Consider the following 23,084-nt stretch of genomic DNA (forward strand, 5'->3'; position numbering starts at 1 on the left):
CTGCCCATTCCTTCAACCATGTAAGTTCCTCCAATGCTTTCCATTTTTTGTTTGACTTTTTACCACCCAGAAACCTTGGCTCTCCTCCACCAACCTACATGCATCTCTCTTCATGGTCTCCCAGACTGTTTTTAACAACACTGAGATGGCAAATATTGCCTGATACTGTTTTAAGTGCTTTAAGAATATTAACTCATTTACTTCTGCTGAGACCTATACAAAATAGGTATTTTTCTTATTTTTCTCCTACCTCTGAGGGGATTAAGGCACAGAGTGGCTAAATAAAGTAGCTAGAGACCGGATCCTAATGAGTAGAGAGTTACCCATGTCAGCTCTTAATCACAATGTTCTCTCTCATTTGAACCCATCTTAACATGATTCTCTGAAAAACTGATGTTTGCATTTATCCCTCCATGGAAATGTGCTTCACCCCTACCATTTCCCTGAAGTCCAGCTTTCTTCTTATGAATACATATTTTCATAAGCTTTGCCACAGAGCCATATTAAAGTCGATGTTACAAACACTACTTCCTTTTATACACATTTTACATACGTACCTTCTCCTTCAAGAGTTCACATGTATTATATTTTACGAAAGAAATCACATTTACATATTTTGTGAATTCATGTTCTATTGAAGATTCCACTAACCAAGAATTAAACTCATCTACTTGCTTCTTTGAGTCTAAGACAGTGGTTCTCAACTGGGGGTGATTTTGTCCCTCAGGGGACATTTCACAATGTCTGGATACATTTTTCGCTGTCACACCAGGGATTTGGGTCATATTGACATCTAGTGGGAAGAGATTAGGGATATTGCTAAACAGCATATAAGCACAGAATATCCTCTCACAACAAAGAATTATCTGGCCTGAAATGTTGAGGTTGAGAAACCAGGTCTAGGGTATCCCATGCATTTAAAACGATTCTGTTGAGAACAATTTATGCACATCCTCAATAGTACTATAAAAGCTATATAAAAACCATATGTATATAAAAACTAAACTAATCTATCTATTATCATATCACTCTGTCAGATTAAGGAGACTCGATTTGTATGTCTTATATTTTATTTTCTCCTCTCAGAAATCTGAATGGTTAATAAAGGACTCAAATCCATAACCTAGTGTTAATACAAATGCAACTCTTTTTTTTTACTTTTAATTTTTTTGTAAGGAAGATCAGCCCTGAGCTAACATCCATGCTAATCCTCCTCTTTTTGCTGAGGAAGACCGCCTCTGAGCTAACATCTACTGCCAATCCTCCTCCTTTTTTTTTTTTTTCCCCAAAGCCCCAGTAGATAGTTGTATGCTATAGTTGCACATCCTTATAGTTGCTGTATGTGGGACGTGGCCTCAGCATGGCCGGAGAAGCGGTGCCTCGGTGTGTGCCCGGGATCTGAACCCAGGTCACCAGTAGCTCTAAGCCACGGGGCCGGCCCAATACAAATGTAACTCTTAAGGAAAATGGTTATAATAGCAGATCTCTTTAGTATTATGTTATTCACTCATTCATTCATTCATTTTTTTCAAGAAATAAGTATTGAGCATAAACTGTATACTAAGCAATGTTCTAGATGAACACATAGTTTAGGATTAGGCTATGATCAATTTGTAGATTAATGTTAGCATTATTTAAGTTAATGTTTACTGAAAAGTTACTATTATGGGTTTTATATTTTCTATAGTTTATTTACATTGTTTTACACAATTATAAAAACAAACAATGTTTTATTTAGGATGAAATTGAGCAAAGTATTTTATATAATGTATGAAAAATAGGAGAGAAAAAGATCAAAAGAAAATAGTTGATTAAATTATTCACTTTTCACCCAGTTAATTAAAACTGTTGGTTAGTAATATAACATGCACAAAGCAGACCCAGTTGTTGATCCAAAAATATTAGTCCATTCTCTCTCCGCGATTTTGAAATGAAACCATGAGACCAAAAAAGACAACTTCTTCAAGTCTACCAAGAGTATTTATTTATTTATTTTTAAAATTTTATTTATTTATTTATTTATTTTTTCCCCCAAAGCCCCAGTAGATAGTTGTATGTCATAGTTGCACAGCCTTCTAGTTGCTGTATGTGGGACTCGGCCTCAGCATGGCAGGAGAAGCGGTGCATTGGTGCGCACCCAGGATCCGAACCCGGGCCGCCAGCAGTGGAGCGTGCGCACTTAACTGCTAAGCCACGGGGCTGGCCCCCAAGAGTATTTATTTTTAATAGAAATGACACACAAGTAATTCTAGGACTTTTACTTAATTAAAAAATTAATAAATCAACAACATCCTATGTGACAACTTGTAACATCTCCTGTATTAAAACAAAACAAAACAAAAAACTTTCTCCCCAAAATAAACCCCTCGTGACTCCCATATTCCTTCCCATCCATCCCCACATCTTTCTACTCCATTTGACAACAGAACTCTCTACAAATGGGATGCATACTGTCTCCACTTCCTCTTACCCTGTTCCCATTTGTTCCTTGTCTAATCAGGCATTTGTCTCCAAAACTCTATCGGGATATCTTTCATCAAAGTCACCAGTGACATCACATTGCCACATCCAGTAATCAATTCTTAGTCTTCATCATGACCTATCATTAATCTCTGACACAGATGATCACTCCCTTTTTCTTGTCACACTTTCTTCACTTCATACCACACCTCACGGTTTTCCTTCTACTTCAGGCAATTCTCCTTCTCAATCTCCTTTATTGGATCTGCCTCATCTTCCCAACTTCAAATTGGGTTGCCCCAGAGCTTAGTCATTGGAACCCTTCCCTTTGCTAACTACTCTCACTTCTTGTGTGGTCTCATCCATGTTCATGGTTTAAATACCATATATGTACTGATAACTTCCAATCTTATACCTCCATTCTGGACCTCTCCCCTCAACTCCAGAGTAATGTATTGTCTACTTGACATTTTCATTTGGTTGCCAGAGAGTGTATCTAATTACCACAACAATATCTTTACTATTGAGTAAAGTTCCTACTTCAAAGTTCCTTCTTTCCCAGTTCTATTATTTCAGTAAATGGCACTAGCATTTACTCAATTTCTTATAAATATCTGCATTTTCATGACTAGTTTATTCCAAATTATGAGACTTCCTTATAGGTGAAAAATGAACATTGAGTAAGAAACTTATTCCCTTCCTTATCCCAAACTTAGAAGAAGCAAACAAGCCACAAAACAAAACCAGCTTCTCAGAAAAACATCTAAACTTTGTCCTTGAGACCACTATTGAGGTTGTCAACTGTCTTCTAGGGGCACACACTTTCCTGGAAGCCAAATGAAATGATGTTGGGCAAGAGGCCGTTTGCGTTAGGTCTAAGATTACATAAACAGGGTGTGGGTTTGCACAAAAAAATTTTTACTATGACAATAACAGAGCACCTACGCTTAAAAAGAACATACTTGAGGGAAGTTGTACAGCCTGGAGGTGTCAGTAGGAAAAAATCTAGCCTCTGGGACCTTCTACGAAGGTTAGGGACAATTTCTGGCCATTTTGTGATTTGAGGAGATTCTTGTTAGTGAATAAGCTCATAAAGGTTTGATCAAAAAACAAAGATGTAGATGGGCAGAAAGGAAGGATATTTCTTCTTCATTCTTGTTTTTTGTAAGCCACCATTGGCAAGACTACCTACGTGTAGGCATGGGAACCAGTTAAAGAAAGTGTTGATTCACTAGAGTGAAGCCGAGAACTCAGTGGCCTTTGTGTGTGGTGAATGTGTCCGGAAAGGCAAAGAAGAGCGAGATTCTCCTGTGGAGTTTCTCATCTCCATGGCGGTAGGTGCCGACTGCTTTAGAGGAAGCACGAAGGAGCAGACGAAAGAACCCTGAGATGTCTAGCTACAGTCCTCTTACAAGATGAAAAGGACACGGGGCTTTGATCTGAACTTCTTTATCTGTAGCTAAGGTAAGACCATTTAGTGGGTTACAAAGTGATCCACACCTGAACTGATTGCTCGCTTGCTCTCTTAGGCTCATTCTCTTTTGTGTGTATGCCTGCTAATAGGCACCTTTATGATGCTTCCTTTGGCTCAGTTGTCATGCTTTATTGCTGTGTGGTCTACGGCTGGGAATAGTCTTTCTTTTTCTCATACAGTCTCTGGGGAGCGCTGAACCAAACAGATTAAGAACGTGAGTGCCATTTATAGATCAGTTAAGGGAAGTAACATTCAGAGAGAGAGAGACTAAAAGCATGATGACTTAACCAGCTGAACATTACTTATTGACGTGGGACAATGTGGAAAAAGGATGAGTCTTTAATTTCCTGTGGAAATAGTCATTCATAAAACCGTCTTTTTGTATGTCTTCGTCCCTCTTCCACTGTTCCAGAGCGACAACAAAGTGGCATTGAGAATTTGAAACAGTGTGATAAAATGTTGTCATTGATTTGTAATTAATTACGTCTTTACAACTAAAAATATAGACAGAAATACCATAGAGACGTGTTAGAAAAAAAAGTGCTGTAAGATAACTTCGATAAATAATAAGCTCCTCAAACACTGAAGTCTGATTAGGTATAAAAGCACTGGGCTTTCTAACTTTTAGTGTTTATTTTCTACTTGTTGTTCTTTCGGCTTGCAATGTGGATTGTTGCTATGGAGTAAATAACATCTGTGACATTCGATGCCTTCAGGTTTCCATTTGACCAGTGGAAGGAGCAGAGGTTGAGATAATTCAGCTTGTCCAAGACTATAGAGGCACGACCATGGGTTTAACCATAAATATGTCTTATTTATGACACTTTTAAGCTTTTCTTTTTAAAAGCTCTTTTTTTTTTCTTCTTTCATTTTCTATGAGCCTTGAAATAATTCTGAGAATTCAGAGGGAGCTAGGGGCAATATCCCAAAGGTTCTGAAAGCCCATAATCTTGAAGGTAGAGCTCAAATTGGCTACTTATTAGCTGTGTGACCTTCCCAAGTTACTTAGCTTCTCTCTGCTTCCTTTTCAAAAGCTTTTAATAATTATCTGTCTCTTAGATATTATTTAATCTCATTGGATATGGTACCCGGCACATAGTGAGCACAGACTAAATGGAGACAATTATTATTAGCTCCATTTTGGAGGCAAGGAAAGCTCTGATATAGAGAGTGATAGTGGGTTAATAGCTAAGGTCAGGGTATTATCTCAAGTGGCTCGGTTCCAGGGAACATAGTCTTGTTCTCAGGTTTGAGAAAACACGAGCCAATTGCAATTTTGTAACGAGGAAGGTGGAATACTGGTGCAATATCTAAGGTAGTTCTAGCAATTTATACCAGCTCTGACCTGCTATATTCAACTTTTAGCTCTCAGACATCCATATTCCACCCCTTGGCCTCGCCCCTCTGAGGAGCCCAGCTGCAAAGCAGGCAGCTGAGGTCAAGGAAGATATGTTGGGATGGGCTGGCATGAGGGGTACTGAGCCTCCAGAAGAGAGTTGGGGCCAGGGACTCCCTCGTGTCCACATAGTTTAATAAAGACTAATCAGTCATTTCACATTTTGATCTTTTAAAATCAAAATATCTGCCTCTATCATTATCACGGTGGCTGCTTCAAGTCAACCAACCAAGTTCCAATCTTGTTCAAGTGATAAGCTTCAGGTGAGAACTACCAGCATTATGGGACACCTACTATTTTGTAATGCTATCTGATTTAATTCTCATAATTACCCTTTTTTAAGAGATGAGGATCAAAGAGGTAAAATAACTGGTCTGAATTTGCATAGGTAAGTAAGTGGTAGAAATGAGATTCAAACAGAAATCAGTTTGACTCCAAAAATCCTATCTAAGTGATTAAGGTAAAGGCACTGTTTTGTTTGCATTATCTAAATATCTGGGATGATAGGCTGTGATAAGAACCTGATAAGGCCCTCCTGGGACCCAGACCATCAAAATTCGAATTTGGTTACTTTCAAGAGAGGGCATGCCCAACCTCACAGTGGGACTCAGGGGCACCTGGAATGCAAGAGTAACTGATCTAGAAGCACCTCCTGCCCTTGGAAACTTCCCTGTCAGCCATTATCCTGAGTTTTCTCTAATTTTTCGTGAAGAAAATCTGTGATCCAGCCTGAGTTTTTTTGAAGTTTCAGACATACACAAAAATACGAAATGAAAATAAAAACAGATCAGATCAAACAAAAAGTCGATGCAATGAACAAAGGCACAAATAGTACCAAAACATGACTCAGTATGATCTTTCCTACTGGCATGACAAGATGGCTCATAATTATAAAAACAAAATTAGAAGACTCAAGTTGTTTTACTTTAATGAGAAGATGAGGTCTCTCTGACACCATTTATTTTTAGTCCTCTTGGACAGTATTTCACCACTGTTCTTATAAAATTGGAGTAAATGCTATTTACTAGTTAATGAGAAATAATGTAACATAAAACCTTTAAATCTTTGTGTAAAAAGGGACCTTCAGAGTTATTTAATTCAATCTTCCAACAAATTCAGGGAACTCTTCTATATATTCTTCAAGTTGATGATCCAAATTCTCTGTAGATTAACCCAATCTTCACTAGATTGTTGGAGATACTAACAGCAAAAACATTCTTCTTGATACAGATATTGTCTACTTCCCTCTAAGTTCCATACACAGATCCTAGTCCCGCCCTCTGTACATCACACAGCAGAATCCTTTTCTCTGCTGCGTGAATATGGATGGCCCATCTCCACATTCAAGGGGGTGAACTACTTGGAGCAGGGTCATGTTGTAATTATCTCAGCACACTGAGGGCACAGTACAGGGAACACAGTTGGTACCCAATGAAGATTTTGAATACATGAGTGTATATTTTCTTCTCTTTCATTTCTTCTTCCTATGCTTTCTCCTTCTTCAATTCTTCACTATTATAGTGACCTCTCTCACAAAGCAAGATACCCAGAATTGAACATTACACTTCAGATATGAAATATCACCAATCAAACAAACTTTTATTGTTTTCACATGAAATTCTGTGTGAATGAAAAACCATTTTTGTTGAATCATTGCCTTGATTTCAGGGAAAGATATATTTTTAAGCTCATGGCCATTCCTCCCTGTTTACCTCTCATCTTTGCTAGCCTTCTGAGCTTGAGATTGGTTAGTATAGTCAGTTGTCTACATTTCCCTGCTGGGAATTTTTCCAATCCCCAGAGCTAAGTGCATTTGGCCCCAAATGCAGGCCCCTCCGCTCCAGATTTTAAGATGGGTCAATCCGCAGAGTACTTCAGTGGCTCCAAAACACAACAGGGGACTCAGCCAACATCTCTTGCAGTTAGTTCTGCTCTGAACTTGGGCCCCAGTCCTAGTGACTGGATTTCCTCTTTTTCCCTGAGATCAGGTCCAAAGACCCACCTTCACCCTCATTCTGCTTCCAACAGCACACTTTGTCAATAAAACTTTTGTTATGGAATGAGATGAATATCTTGTAGGCCTTGTTTCCCCAACATTGACTACCTTGCAAGCTTGGATAAATCTACCAAACTAGTTAAGCTTCAATTCATCATCTTTAATATATTTAATATTTAAAATATGTAATATTTTAAGGATGATATTCATACCTGGTTCTCAGGATTTGGGGGGAAAATTAAGCAAATTCATGGATGTAAAGTGCCTGGCACTTAATAAGTGTTTCTTTTCAGGATGAGGATTGTATCTGACCCTTATCTCAGTCTGGGTCCTAAACCCCGGCTCCATGTCTAGGGTCCAATTACCTCTGGCCATATCCTTTTGATGTGGAATGCTTGCTACCTGAATATCTGCATGCTGCCTGCTCTCACTTCTCTTAAAGTCCCCAGCTCTGTGTTTCCCTTCCTTCCTGTTCCTTGTCTTCTTACGGGGCGACTGGTAAGCTCATCAACTAAAGCCCTGTCACTCTTTTCTCCCTATACTGTCTTCTAGCAGCTCACCTGAAGTTCTGCCCTTCCACAACATAGCTGGACCTGCCTCTGGGCACAACAAATGCCCCACTCCAGAGGGAATTCCCAAATTCTTGGCCTTTGACCTTAGGTATCTGGCCATTATACTGCCTATTAATCCACATATATCAGACTTGACACTTAGAAAGGCATTACTGTCTTCTTGCTAAATCAGTGCTCCCAGCCATTGGGATGATCCCAATGGATCATCCCCAGGCTGACTCCCCAGGCCCACATGATACAGAGCAAGAAGCTGTGAGTCTGTATTCCACAAGCAGCTGCTACATCAGCCTTAGCAATGATCTCCCAAGTCTCATAATACCAGGCTGTCCTCTGTCTACAATGTTACAAGATACCTCTCCAAAGTGGAACGCACTACTTCCATCTAAAAAATTCTAGAGCAGGGGCTGGCCTGGTGGTGTAGTGGTTAAGTTTGTGCACTCCGCTTCTGCAGCCCAAGGTGTGCAGGTTCGAATCCCAGGTGCGGACGGACACAGTGCTCATCAAGCCATGCTGTGGCGGTGTCCTACATACAAAATGGAGGAAGACGGGCTTGGATGTTAGCTCAGAGTCAATCTTCCTCAGCAAAAAGAGGAGGACTGGCAACGGTTGTTAGCTCAGGGCCAATCTTCCTCCACCCCCCCCCCCCCAAAAAAATTCTAGACCATAACAATAATACATTCTTTACCCTTGTGCAGTTTCTTTTCAAATGAAGATGGAAATGTGTTTTTTCCCATCCCAATCTTAAGCTGTTTTGTATTCTTTTATGAGATGGCCAGTCAGGTGTGGCCCTGCCAGCGTCAAGACTCAGGAAAAAACAAAGTTTATTATACTCACAGATCCTTGAGACAGGAGGCACAGCATGCCTCACAGGACCACATGGGAAAGACACCGTGGTGGTCAGGAGGCAGAAGACAGGAGGAAGGGGAAGGTCTAAGCCATGGCATCTATTGGCGTTTGCGTGGGAAAGGCAAGGCAGGGCAGGACGAATAGTTTAGGATTGGCTAGTTTGAATAATTTTGGTGGGTTTTGGGCTATAGGGGTGGTCCCTAGTTGCTTGGTACCTGGCCCTGGAATGCTTAAGGCAGAAGAATATCGCCTCCTTGAGTATACCGGCCAGATAGAGGAGGTATGGCTCTGGATTAGTTAGTTTGTATATCAAAAGCATGCTCCAGGCTGGCTCCTTTGCTATCTCTAAGAATGGGCTAGCCCTGGGAGGGGCAGTCTCTCCCAGCTAGAAGAGGGACCAGAATCTCCATTATCATATGAGAAGGCAGATTTCGGGTCACAGTTTGGAGTGTCCATGAAGAGAGCAAGCCAATTTTCTGTCTACCTCAGTGAAAATGGCCTTTATCTGGTTACGATGGTTTCATAAACAACTGAGAGCGTGTGTGGAGGAGAGATGGGAATGTTGATTCTCTAGCTCACAGATCAGGAACCGGACTTGCACACACACACACACACACACACACACACACACACACACCCTCCTCTTCAGCACTGAGTCTTTATGACTAGGACTAATCCCTCCAGAAGAGTCAAGCTGCTGGCTGCAGAAGGAATTAATGCCAAAATAAGCCTGTGTACTTTGGATCCAAGCAGTGGGAAGCTTTATCCTTGCTGCTTTCCTCAGGATGCTTTGTGACATCATCCACACTTGATTGTTTTTCCCTTTGTGTTCAAACGCTTTGGCTTAATTCCAAAGGGCATCCAAAGGCAACAAGCCTTCCCTCCAGCCTACCTATTGGCAGCATAATCTCACAATTAGAAACATTCTTCTCCATGAAAAGGCATCTCCCAATTAGCCATCATTGATAGCATCCTCCCCACCCCCCCAGGTCTGGGCTTCCTTCGGCATCTTTTCTTGCTGACACTTGTTTAGATTCCTAATGGTTCCATCAGGTGGAGTTCTGCTGGTTGACAGTTCCTTGTGCTTGTGTATACTGGTATGCACATCAAGGGCTGATCTTATCAGTAGAGTGAGTAGACACATCTCAAGAAATCTTGAAAATAACCACAGATGTTGAAATATTTCCCTGCAACACTGGTGTTTGGAGTTACAGGAATAGCATATAATCTCCCTAATTCTAGAAAACCTGTTTCTAGCCTTATGTACAAAAGATATGCACATCAAAGAGCATGACATTAACCTTTATGCACCATTTATAATCTAGTTATAGAGACTGGGTTGCAATCCTAGCTCTTTCACTTTCCAACTCTGTGATATACAGTGAAGACTTCATTTCTCTAAATCTTAGTTTGTGAATTTGCAAAACATAAAAGATAAAATGAAACTTGTTTTTGGGGATTGTTTTTAGGATTAGAAGAGAGAGTGACACAGTGCTGAGGGCCTGAAAGAAAAGACTCAGCTGGACTGAGGGGCAGATATCACTAAAAGTGGATGCTGGGAGTGCATAGAGAATTTGTAATTAGCGTCAGAAATTGCCTATGAGCTGGGCCTTCAAGGTTGCACCACACTGAACTCCTTGGTGGTAGCTTTTGACTTTCCCGGCCATCAGTGTTTAGATAGTTGAGATTTTTATTAGTGCTGTTCTATTAAACTGACATTAAAATCTCCTTGGGAAAGGGATTGGGGAAATATGCCCACAGATGGGCACAGTCACAAATCCCAATGTGTTGCTTCCATAAAGAGAGCGTTCTTTGAAGTGGAGACCAGCTTTGCTTGATGGCACAGGCATAGATCTTGTGTTCCCATGCCTAGGCAACCTGGCACCAAGAACCTAAGAACCAAGTGGAAGCTCTAGGTTGGTGGTGCTGGGGAGTGAGGGGTAGAGGCTTACACTTCTGTGGTTTTCACAAGATTTTAGTGCGATTTAGCCAAAAATGAATGACTAACAGGACAAATATTCCCTCAGCCTATTATGTCTCCTCTCTTAAACGTTTGTGGATATCGAAGCTGGCATGGGCATATTCACAAACTATTGAAAATCTGTCTTTGAGTTTTGGTTTCTAATTTTTTTCAGTGAGAGTATCCAATCTATCTTTCTGCAGGAAAGTTACATGAGACTTGGGTTCAAATACCAATGATATTTACGTTTCTCAGTTAAAAAGTCATTATTTCTTCCTCTGGTCCTAAACTCTATGAATGGAAAAAGCTATTTTAGTCCATAGCATATCCTTTCCGTTAAGATTTTAAACTTCTGCAGTACTGCCAAGGCTCATCAGTTGAATGAATTTTTCATAAATGTTATCTACTCTATATGGGTGCAAAGTGGCATTTTGATTAACTTGAAGTAAAAGGTAATTTTGTTACCAGAGAAAAACATTCCTCCTCAACCCTTCCTCCAATCACCCTCAAATAAAAGGAGGCCATGCTGGCTAGAGTTATAATTGCTGTGAATAATTTTTAATAAAATCAGTAGCTAAAAATTGTTGAATTTTCAAAATATCTTGGAAATCTTTCTCCATATCACTACACTGTGTACATTCTTGACTAAGAATGAATTTTGATTTGGATGTGGGGAATCTATTTGTTCAAGCCAAGTACCACTCAAATTTCCATAGGCAGATTATCTACTGGATGAATTAGACCAAGGAATTAAAAATAAAAATTCCTAAACTGCCTTTTGCTCAACTACCCAGAATGTTCCTCTTGATTACATCCTGCCTGTCTGATAGCTTGAATTCAGGGAACAGAAAATCATTTTAATAGCCTGCAATGTGTAGAAATGGGGCATTCTTTCCAAAGCATATGATTTATTCCAAGCCAAATGCAAATTGATTTCTCTCTATTTCCCTTCTATGGCTTATCTATGGCACCATCTTCCTTCATTGCCCTAGAAAATCAAGAATGAACCACAAAAGCAGAATCCTGGGGAAGCACCTTTGCACTGTAAATGCTGAGAAAGGTCTCAAACCTAACCACGTTTCTTTTGGGTCTATGACATCATGCCCACTTTGATATTATTTTGCTATAGAAGCCTTCACTCTCAGTGGGCTGTCTTGACAGAATGTCTGTGGTGTACTTGGCAAGACTGAGCAGCTCATGAGCAGTAATAGTTCTCATAATCCTCAGTAATAGTCCTCACAATGCCTCAGATATAGTTAAATGTTGATTGAATTGAAGAATACACAAAGGCTGTTTCCATGATCTTTTCCAATCATTACAGGCATTGGTATGTTTAGCTAAATGATATATTGAATTACAGTGAAGGTTTAAACATCTTACCATGAGGTTTAAGGAAAAGCGCCTCTGTCTGCCCCACACTGAACTCCCCAGTGTCCATCACAGTTAATATTCCAGCCTAAGAAATGCTGGGGACAGTATCAATTCTCTCTCTCTCTCTCTTTTTTTTTTTTTTGGTGAGGAAGATTGGCCCTGAGCTAACATCTGTTGCCAATCTTCCTCTTTTTGCTTGAGGAAGATTGTCACTGAGCTAACATCTGTCCCAATCTTCCTCCATTTTGTACATGGGGCACTGGTACAGCATGGCTTGATGAGTGGTGTGTTAGGTCCGCACCCAGGATCTGAACCCATGAACCCTGGGCTGCCAAAGCAGAGTGTGTGAAATTAACCACTAAGCCACCAGGCTGGCCCCAGTATCAATTCTCTTTTTATGAGAAGTATTACTAATTTGGGTCACTTCTGTTTGTATAGGCATTCACAGATGATGAAATCAAACCTTCCAACTCAGGTAGGATCATTCATTCTTCTATCCCATTCTAGTGGAAACAGAAATATACCGGTGTAGAAAGTGAAATGCATGGAAATACAAGAGTCTGTCAAATGCACTAACTTCTGTCAGCTGCCTAAATCTTCTATTATCTGCAGCAAGTAGCAATGCCTTTTTGCCAAGTGCCCTTGAAAAGGCGCATGCTAACAGAAAGCTAATCCTATGTAACAGGCAACACACTGCTTAAGGTTTTGTCTCAATAGGCTATCTATCTGGATCTTCCTAGGGAGATCTTTTGTCTATATTTTAAGGCCTTCTCAATTTATCTGTCCACAAGAGAAAATGGGAATTGAGATAACAGCCAATGACAGTTGCTTTACTTTCCTCCCCATAAAGATATCCTGGGTTTTCATTTTGACAGCTTCAAACAGAAACTCAACTACTTAAGGGTAAAAGAAGTTGTAGATACTATGCGGGGAGTTCCTGGTCTACTAGCAAATCACATCTGTGAGTTCAGTGAATCCCAGCAAATCGAATAGACTAGCAAATAGACTCTCTGTCAATTGCCAGAGAGGACAACTTGCAAGCAGTTTTCACAAAATGGGAAAATAGCAACAGAGAGATAGGACTTGGTTTTCTGTTGAATACTGTAAATACTAAGCTTGGAGAAGGTCAAAAGTTGTGGCATATACGCTTTCCATAAATTACATTTGTTTGGGGATGAACAGTTAGATTTAATCAAGCAGCTCCCAAACCAAACTATATGGGAGCCATTAAAGGACAGCCGTAGGTAACCTGACATTTAGAGAGCAAAGTGAGTGACTAGTACAGAATGACTTCTATTCTTAGTGATATTTGTGGTTCTTCTGGGCAGCTCCGTAATGTCTCCATGAAGGTTATGTCAAGGCAATTAGATGCTAGAAGGGAACTTTCAAGCACATCTGGGAAATTGCCAATCTAGTCATTCTTGGTGGAAAAAAAATGGCAGATAACCCTCAATCTGTCTCTCTCTTTCTCTCCCCTCATTTGGATCTCTACTTGAATGAACTGTCGTCATAGCTACAAGCATTGCCATTAAATACGTATTCAATACCAGGTACCGTGAAAGGAGGTTTAGGAACACAGCTTCATTTAATCCTCCTAGCAATCCTACGATCTGCCTTTTTTCAGATGGGCAAATAGAGACTCAAAGAGGTTGAGTGAATTATGCAAAAGTGCACAGTTCATCTTACTAGTGATCAAGCAAGCGTCTGAACTCAATCTCAGTCTGTCAGAACTGAGGGTCTCAATGCCTGAAACTTTAAGGTAGTAGATCTCCATCCTGAGGATGTATACGAATCTACTAGGGGGCAAGGAAGTCAGAATGATTGGAGCGGAACCCGAGGATCTGCAGGTGTAACATGGTCCCCTAGGATTTCAGAAGCAGGTTGTTAGTAGACAACACTTCGAAAAACACTGCCCTACTATACTGCCTGTAGGGGCATCTGAATGAGGTTTCGGAGTTCTAGAATGTGAATTATTAAGAACTGGCTAGGGCCAGCTATTTAGGCAAATCTACATCATAAATATCTAATGGCCTCCTCAAATTCATCCATTTCAAAGGACCATTTCCTTGGATCTTAAAAGTTTATTAACATAGACCTTAAAGTAGTAAAGCTGCAAAATAGTACAATTTTTAACATTTTCTTTCCAAAGTTATTGCAGATATTAAGACAAAAGGAAGATTCCTAAAACAGACTTTGGTCTACCAAGCCAAGAAATGAAGGTATTAGCAGTTTAATATATTTTGGAGCGGGGAAGGGAGAAAGGGGGTGCTGAGAGAGAACTGCATTTGATGACTGTTTAATTTTAACTCTGCTCTATGTATCTCTGATTTGTTAGCAACTGCTTTCGTGATTTCTCCAATTGGTCTCCAGTGGCCAAATCTGACCCGACTCCCTCTCTCCACCCCTTCCTTGTTTTAAATGAGATCTGGTTTTACTTAGATGAATTAAACGTCACTATATTTGTTGCTGTGAATTGTTCCAGCAAAAATTACAGCATCAATGTCTGACTTTAAACGTCTGTAAGACTGTCTGCCTTTCTGGGCTATTTATAGTTGCCTTTTAAAGGCTCTAATAAATGCTTTTAGATTGCCATTGGTTTGCTTTCCCTTTGTGGAGCCTGAAAATTGGTACACTTCAAAGTACCAGCTGAAAATACCTGTTTTTCTTTTTTGCAAAAGGAATGCATGTTCATTGTAAAATTTTAGAAAATATAAATAAGCAAACAGAAGAAAAAAGAAGAGAAAAATAATCATACCAGAGAGGGCCACAATTAACGTTTTATTGTATATCCTTCTGTCTTTTCCCCGTGTTTAAATATATTTAAACTTAAAAAATTTATATTATGCAAGCTGTTTTACAGTCGTACTTTATTTTCTCTACCAAACAATATGTTTTACATTTTTCCTGTCATTCTTCTATTCTATCACTTTTAATGACTATAGTAAAAGTAATGAGTAATAATACAATTGTATCGTTCCCTGTGAAACAATCCCACATTTATTAGATGGCTAGGCCATAGCCAAAATTTGCTACTACAATAGTCCTACAAATTATGAATCTGTGCTCATTCATGACAATTTCTTTAGGATAAATTGCTAAAGGGGAATTGCTGGATCAGAAGCTATACCAAATTCATAGACTATTGTCACATAGAGCCAACTTACCTCCAGAAATAGTTCAAAGTAAATACATACAGATTATGTTTGAATATATCTTTAAATGGCAATATAATAACATGCCTTAGTGCTGAGAGAACCGTATTTCTAATAATTCAATCACTGCTTTAACAAATTTTATTAAATATTTTTTCATGCCAGGCACAATTTTTTTTCAACTCTGGATTTCTGCAGACTTCTGCAGCGTAGTTACATGAGGTTATTACACTGAAATCTACAGGTCTAGGGAAGCTGCTAAGCAGAAATAAATAGCTTTTTTTTTTTTTTTTTAACTGTGTATAAACTGGCAGCTAGGACAGGGGCGAGGCAGGGTAAATGGAAGGAATTGAGAGCTGGTGCTTGGAAAACTGTCAGCACTGACGTTTTTACGGTTCCAGGAATGCTGATTCTCTTACTAGGACTGAAAGCTCCTTCAGGATATTATACGGTTCAATTATCTATTAATTCATTCCTTCAAAGTATAATTAGTGAGTGCCCACATGCCACATATTGGTCTAGCTGCTGGGATACAATGGTAAATAAGACAAGGAGACCTTTTTCTCCTGGAGCTTACAATCTATGTCATGGGACAAGCCAATCAACAAACAAATAAATCAATCACTAGTGGTAAATGTTTTGAAATGAATAAATCATGTTAACGAGGCAGAAAATAATGGTGTGGGGGAGGGTTTTAGTTTACACACTCATCAAACAAGGCCTCTCTGAAAAGGTGACATTAAAGATGAGGCATCAGTGATGATAAGAAGCCACACACGCAGAAAAGGAAGTGCAAAGGCCATGGGGCAGGAACATCTTTGTGTGTTAGAGTGGAGCTTAGCAAACTTTTTCTATAAAGAGCCAGATAGTAAATATTTTTGGCTTTGTGGACCACATGGTCTCTATTGCAACTACTCAAGTCTGCAGCAGTAGCCTGACAGTTAAGTAGCCATAGACAACCTATAAACAATGGTTTGAATGTATTCCAACTGAACTTTATTTACAAAAACAACCAATTAGCCAGACTTGGCACATAGACTATAGTTTTCTGACCCCTGTGTTACTGAGAAAGGGAGATACAGTGGTGATAGAGAGTAAACAGTGAGAAGAAGATTAGTAGGAAAAAATTTCCATAGTTCAGCAGAGGTCAGATGTATACAATCTGTATGTAATACAGATTAGGCAAATTACTCTAATTGCAATGGGAAGACACTGGAGGGTTTTAAACAGGGGAGTGACATGTTTTGATTTTATTTTTAAAAAGAGTAGATTAAAGTACAGCAAGGGCAGAAGGAGAAGATCTCTTAGGAAGCTATTGTTGGGGTCCCTTGAAGACCTAAGACATGGTGGTTTTGACTACTAGGAGAAAGTGACTGGATTTAAGATCTAATCTGAAGGTGAACCAACAGGACTTACTGCTAGTTTACGTGATAGGAATAAAGGAGAGCGAATAGACCATACTCTTGTATATAGGAGATATTTTGAAAATGTAAATCAAACTGAATTTTCTCTGTTTCAAGCAATAAAAACTATCTCTGGTTAACACAAGCAGAAAAAAATATTATTGAAAAGATATCAGGTGGCTTACAGCATCAAAGGAAGTATGAAGAGAGAGAACCTGATCTGAGCAGAAGCAAGAGGCAAGGCAAAATGAAAATCTTATGTCAGGGACCATCTCCCTAGGAGCTGTGACTTGGGTCCTTCTCCAGGGAGACTTAGATGCATCACCACACCACGGGGCCTCTTGACTCCTGGTGGTCGCCTGGAATAATGGGATTCAGCACCTTGTCACTCAAAGTCTTGTTTGTGCCATTCTGGTTAGCCACTCCAAAGTCATGTGACCCTGCTCCAGGTGCAGGCTGATGAAACATTGTAGTGAGCGGTGGCTTCTGCTACCTCCACTTATATCATCTTAATCCCAGGCACCATCATCTCTTACCTGGTCATTGTAATACCTTTCTGGTTTATCTGCCCACATCTGCGTTTACATTTCTCCAACCACTTTTCCGCTGAATAGCCAGAGTGATCTCTTTAAAACACAAACCTTGTCATGCTGTGCCCTTGGTTAATATACTTCAATCACTCTCACTGCTCTTGGGAGAAGACCCAGATCTTTAATTCTGCCTCCTTGATCATTTATACTCTCTTTCTCTCCTTCCAGCTCCAACTCCACCCCACTCCCATCCCTTGCCTTGAACTGAGTTCTGTGGATAACATGCCCTGTGCAGCTTTGAGTCTCAGAGCCTTTGCAAATGCTGTTCCTCTGCCTAGGAAACTCTTTTTCTCTTTCTTCTAATTTAGTTAACTTGGATACCTCTTCCAGATTGTAGCTGAGACATCCATCTCTCCCAGACTAGATAAGGACCTCGTAAGATTAAAGGAGGACTATAAATCACGACAGCTTGCAACGTGCTAGGCATTGGACTCTTTTATATTATGTCATGTATTCCTTGCAAAAACATTTGGAGACAAGTCAGCTATTGTCCTTGTTTTAAATAAATACAAGGAAGCTTAAAGATATTTGTAAGATGCTGATATCATGCAACTAAGGTGTGGTAGAACCGTAACTAGAATCCAAGTCTTTGATCTAAATATTCCTGCCCTTTAACTGCACTACCAAAGGACCATATTATGGAGCTTGGACTGTACCCCAGGGTAGCAGGAGAAGGGAAATTTACATTTCAGCTTAGAACAATCACTCTGGATAAAAGTGGCAAGAAATGAGTTAGAAGGCTGTTATGTAAATCAGGTAAAAGCAGGTTTTTATCTGATCTGAATTCAGGAAAACCTGAATTCGGTGATAAAAATGCAAATGAGTTCCTGTAATGATAGGTTCTTATGAGAACCAGGCCTTAAAATTAGCTTGGAACAAAGGAGGCAGCAGCCAAACTACACCTGTAAATAGTAAAAGCCTTAACAACTAGACAGTGACTGTGACTCAAACAAGCAGAATAGGACAGAGAATAGGCCTGACTTGAGAGCATTTTTACCTAAGGCTAGAGCCAGGAGAAGTGAAGAGAATGCTCTCAGCTTGAATGTTGGGTCCTGGACCAAACTTTCTCTGATCACCCTTGTTAAGTGACACCCTCCCTCCTTGCTCCGGCCATTCTGCATTTAGTACTTCATTTTGCTTTCTCCTGGGTACTTACTAGCATCAGCGATGACCTCATTTTATTGTTTTTATGTTTATTGATGCCCAACCTGCAAAGGCAAATTCCACAAAGGTGGGACTCTATTCACTCATTCCTAAAAATGGGTGGGCCTGGCACGCAGTAGGAGCTCAATTTAAAAACTGAATAAAAAACAAAACAAGAATGGAAATTATCAGTAACAAATTCTCCATTGGAGAATTAGAGAGGCCACTGGGGAAGTACTTTCCTTACACATCAAGGAGAAATTGAATTGTGGTCTTTTAAAGAGACATAAGATCTCATGATATCCAACTTCTGCACCAACCCAGTTCCTGCTAAGATAAACTGTGAGCAAGTCAGGCTGGCATCCAACCGAGACAGGGCTGGGCAGGCTGATTTTCAAGATAAGAACAAAAGAAATCTTAGAACCATCTTAGTAAAACATGTACATACAATTTAAGATGAAGAATAACCATGATAATCACCTTGTGAATTTCTTGAAGCTGTTAAATTTGCCAAGCTTGTCAGTCCTGTTTCCTTTAGGTCGCTTGCTCACAGTGAAGAGCAATAAAATTCTTAAACTGATTGGAACTATGTGTGTATATATGAGTATGTGCGTGTGTGTGCGTGTGTGTGTGTACTGAGAGCAGGGAATAGGGTATCTCCCATGTGGTAACAGTTGTGAGAAAGAAAGGAAAATGACCTGGTTCCTGGGGTTTTGGGGAAGTAGTGGAAGGACAGAGAAGAGGCCTAGGTGGCTTAGTGGTCGGAAACAGTGGTGACATCCCTGAACTTAAATAGAAATATCTTATCTATTGGGAACCACATATTGTCTGCCCTGCTGTTATGCAAGTGGAAAGCTCTTTGAGAAGGTTAAAGCAGACGCTCTGATACTTTACAGATGGGGAAACTGAGTCCTCATGGGCTTCAGACTTAAGCAATAATTATTGAATAGCTACTATGAGCCCAGCACAGTGAAAGATGGCTTCCCATTCATTACCTCATTCCAACCTTACAGTAACTCGATGACATTGGTATTACCACCATATCATAGACGAAGACACTGAGGTTCAGAGACAAGTCACTTATATTATACAAGCAACTCAGGAGGCTGAGGACAGAGCTGGAACTGGAGTCTGCCTCCCAATTCATAGTTTCTCTACAACATCAAAAAAATTTTTTATCTCAGATGATTTATTAGTAAGGTAAAACCAGAATAATTTGATATTATAATTCATATTATGTCGGTACTCTCTTGACATGTAGAAAATGGAGAAACATAATCCCAGAACCCGAATTCTTTTACTTCTATATAAAACACAGCATCATTTTGGGTGAGGCAGAATTTATGATGAGGATGTAGATCTTACTTAAGGAAAAAGTAGGCTAGAAAGAAGATTTTCAGATAAAGTTACTCCCATGTTATAAGGCTGGATTTCTGCTTCTTTTTCCCAGCACCAGCTTTCAGTTTAGTTGTTTGTTCGTAACATATTATAACTTCTCTCCTATCATAAACTGGCACAAGACTTTCTTAAATTGATTCACAAGGAGAAATTATCAGGTTAAATCAGGAAAGAGGTAAAAGCCATGAAGCTGGACCAGGGTTGGAGGGTAGGGTTGGGAGGGAGAAGAGAAGACAGAGGGAACAAAAGCTGTAGGTCAACCCAAGGCCTGCTCTGGGGAAGACAGCAGCTGAGAAGGAAACAGGACAATGCCATGGGTTTGTCAACAAAGGGGGAACTGTCTGAAATTAGGAGACAGGGAGTGTCTGGAGAAGTTTGGACAGTATCCAGTAGGTACTGGGTGAAGCCATTGTTCAATGGCTGAATGAAGAGCTCCACCTGAGTGTGTCTGAATGTCTCACGAGGATTCCAGGCAAGATAAGGATCAGGCATAGTTCCAGGGCAACAGGTTGTGGGACAGGTTTTGAGCAAAATAAGGTATCTTGTTTGGGTTCTGTCCTAACTCATTAACGCCCCTCTTTCCTTCCTCCTCAGCCAGCAGAGCCCACCCACATGTGCCATCTGACACCACCTTCTCTCACTGACCTTCCTGCAGCACCCCCCCCCCCCCCCCCCCGACACACACACACCACAGACCTCCACCCAGGCCAGTCTTCAAAGACAATGACCTGAATACAGAATTTAGGCCATCTCCTCTACTCTCTATCCTATCAACTCGCACGTTTCCATGAAAATTTATCTCATCTAATACCTGCCAGGAATGTAACTTGATTACTGATGACCTCATGTAAGTCATTTATATGGTAAAGAAGGTACTTGTTGATCTCAAAGGCCATGGGTATTAATGAGAGAATTTTACCAAAGATATTTTGACCATTTTTCATGGGGTATCTCAAATTATACAAAGACAACTGCTATTACTATTAATATATTTATATTAAGTAGATGCTAGAGGCAAGATCGAATTTTATTATCAAAGTGACACAGGATTGTGAAGTCACAACCATTGTGTTGTACCCTCAACATGTTAATGAAAAGCTTAAGTTTGAGGAACTATCTACAAGAGTAGTCTGCTTGGTAAATAGCTGAATTTGAGAGGATACGGCAAAATAGCAGAGGCATTGTTCCAAAAATCGGTGAGTCTGACTGATGCACTTTAGTGAATTGAGAAATGGAGACAGATATGCTCCATTTCTTTTGCTCATTTGTTTCGTTGAAAATGTTCCCTGTCGTGCATGTAGCCCGTTTGATAAGTACTAAGTCAGTAAAAGTTTCTCCTTGAATTCGTACAAAGATCTGGAAAACTGAGGACTAAAAGCAGATCTCACTGGTCAAAATAGACTAAGAAACATTTTTTTATGTCTGAACTTAACACAATGAGCAAGGTCTGAGAAAAGTCCCCGTCAGGATTGGGTCTGCTGACCATCCTTCTCTCTCTCAGGTGTCTCTGTTGGATGAAGTGAATCGGGGGGGTCTCATAGTGTTCTCTTAAGTGTCTTAGCAAATTGTAATGAACTTCGATGGCGTTCTCAGGAAACCATTCACCTCCTCACTGTGCATTGTCGCTTACCGTAGCCGCATCTATAAAAGCGCTCCGCATCAGGGTAGAGAAAGTGCAGGTCTTTTCCTGCCTTTGTCATGAATGACCTGGCAAAATAGTTTGAAACTGGTGCAGAAGGGGGACCTTACCTGATTCAGTGTTTACTTTTGAACTTTATGTTCCACAATTTTGTAGTTATAGTGATCAAATTTCCATTTTTAATAAAAAAAAGGAATTTTGCAACCCATGAGGTAGCCACCATCAGTTTCTAGAGAGTAGGGAGGACAACACGCAAAAAGAAGTATAGAAGTAGGAATATCACAAATTCTTTTTCAAGATGGAATTGATGGTGACAAGACGACTATGAAAGCATTAAGGCACTTTTAAAGCCGGGTCTTAATTCTGAGACACACAAATGTTAAATATAGAATGTCCAGTCAATCAACAAGCCTTACTCTCTATTATTTAATGGCAAACAATTGGGAAAGTGCTCAAATTAACAGAGTATACAAAACAAGAAATTAATAAATTTTGTCTAGCCATTTTAACAAAAGGGCCTCCATAAACTTCTTGACTCAGAAATGGGTAAGACTTAATAAAATTAGCTTGGTTATAATCTATCGTTTAGCTTAAAGACAATTGTCTTTTAGAAAAATGCATCATTTACATGGTCGGTGAATTAAAGAATAAACAAATAAAGTGTACAGACCTAAACAGAATCTGAAAGCTTTTCTTTCAATAAATTGAAATGAATGATCACAATAACGAACCACAGCAGAGGACGTGGTGGGTTTAGGGCTGAATTCTCACAGCTATAACTTGTATCGCTGAAATTGATACACTATTCAGAAACAAATTTTCCACATCCTCAAATTTGCTCACTTGTAGCTTGTATTAATTGAAAATTCATTCCCCAATTAGCATACTGTTGAAGGTGTTTTAAAAATGTCTTGTTTATAACAGTTGTTGGCTCCACTGGAGTTCAAAATGATGCCAACCGAATGTCATTTCAAATAAAAACCTTTCTTTCTTTTGGCAGCAGAAAAGAGCAGAGTCACACAGTAGCTCTTGATTTATGACCTGTGCTTTCTTATTTTCAGACTCCCAACGATGTGTGCTGTTCCCTTTAAGGGACTGGGTTGAAAGCATTTAACAAGAAAATAATCCCACCTCCAAATCTGCTTTTTAATTTGAAATTATGTGGGCTGTTGATCATGATTGGTCAACAGGATCATAATTGGTCCCTTTCTCCTGCCTCGAATGATCAGGTGAGAGAATGGAGACTGAGAATTTTTGAGCCGCGTCTTCTGTTTGTGAAGTGTCTTTCAACGACACATAGGACCGGAACTTATAATGAATGATATATGCTGTGGATGACATTTGTGAAAATATCGTACGTTTATCATTCCAGTAAGCATTTTTTCAGCCATGGGTCACATCCTGAAATTATACAATTGTCTCCCCAAAACACAGTTTTAGGACTGACAAGGGAGAGGATGTAACTACTCTAAGCAGATCTGAAGGGTGGGTGGATGAAGCGGCTGGCGAGGGGTGGATGGTCGTAGAAAATCTCATATATGCCTTACAGGATTTTTTGGTGGTTAAGCAGAGTAAGCAGAGTCCATCCTCACAGTGTCCACCAGACAAAGTGTTTATTGTAAAGTAGGCCCCATCCCTGGAGAAGAAGAAAAATGTTTCCTTTGGACCAGAGGGAAATTAACTC

At 39.9% G+C, this 23,084-nt stretch overlaps 1 protein-coding gene across 2 annotated transcripts in view; it reads left to right on the forward strand.

Moving 5' to 3' along the window:
* Window positions 1–23,084, forward strand: part of KCNJ16 (potassium inwardly rectifying channel subfamily J member 16) — a 52,069-nt gene that overhangs the window by 24,007 nt on the left and 4,978 nt on the right. Inside the window, exon 1 of one of the 2 annotated variants that reach the window (XM_058561450.1) lies at window positions 3,420–3,924. The exons of the other annotated variant lie outside the window; for it this stretch is intronic. The gene's annotated coding sequence lies outside the window, so the exon portion shown is untranslated. Of the gene's footprint in view, window positions 1–3,419; window positions 3,925–23,084 lie in introns of those variants that run through there. 2 annotated transcript variants of the gene reach the window in all.

This window comes from Diceros bicornis, chromosome 18 (genome assembly GCF_020826845.1).
Source record: "Diceros bicornis minor isolate mBicDic1 chromosome 18, mDicBic1.mat.cur, whole genome shotgun sequence".
NCBI lineage: Eukaryota > Metazoa > Chordata > Mammalia > Perissodactyla > Rhinocerotidae > Diceros > Diceros bicornis.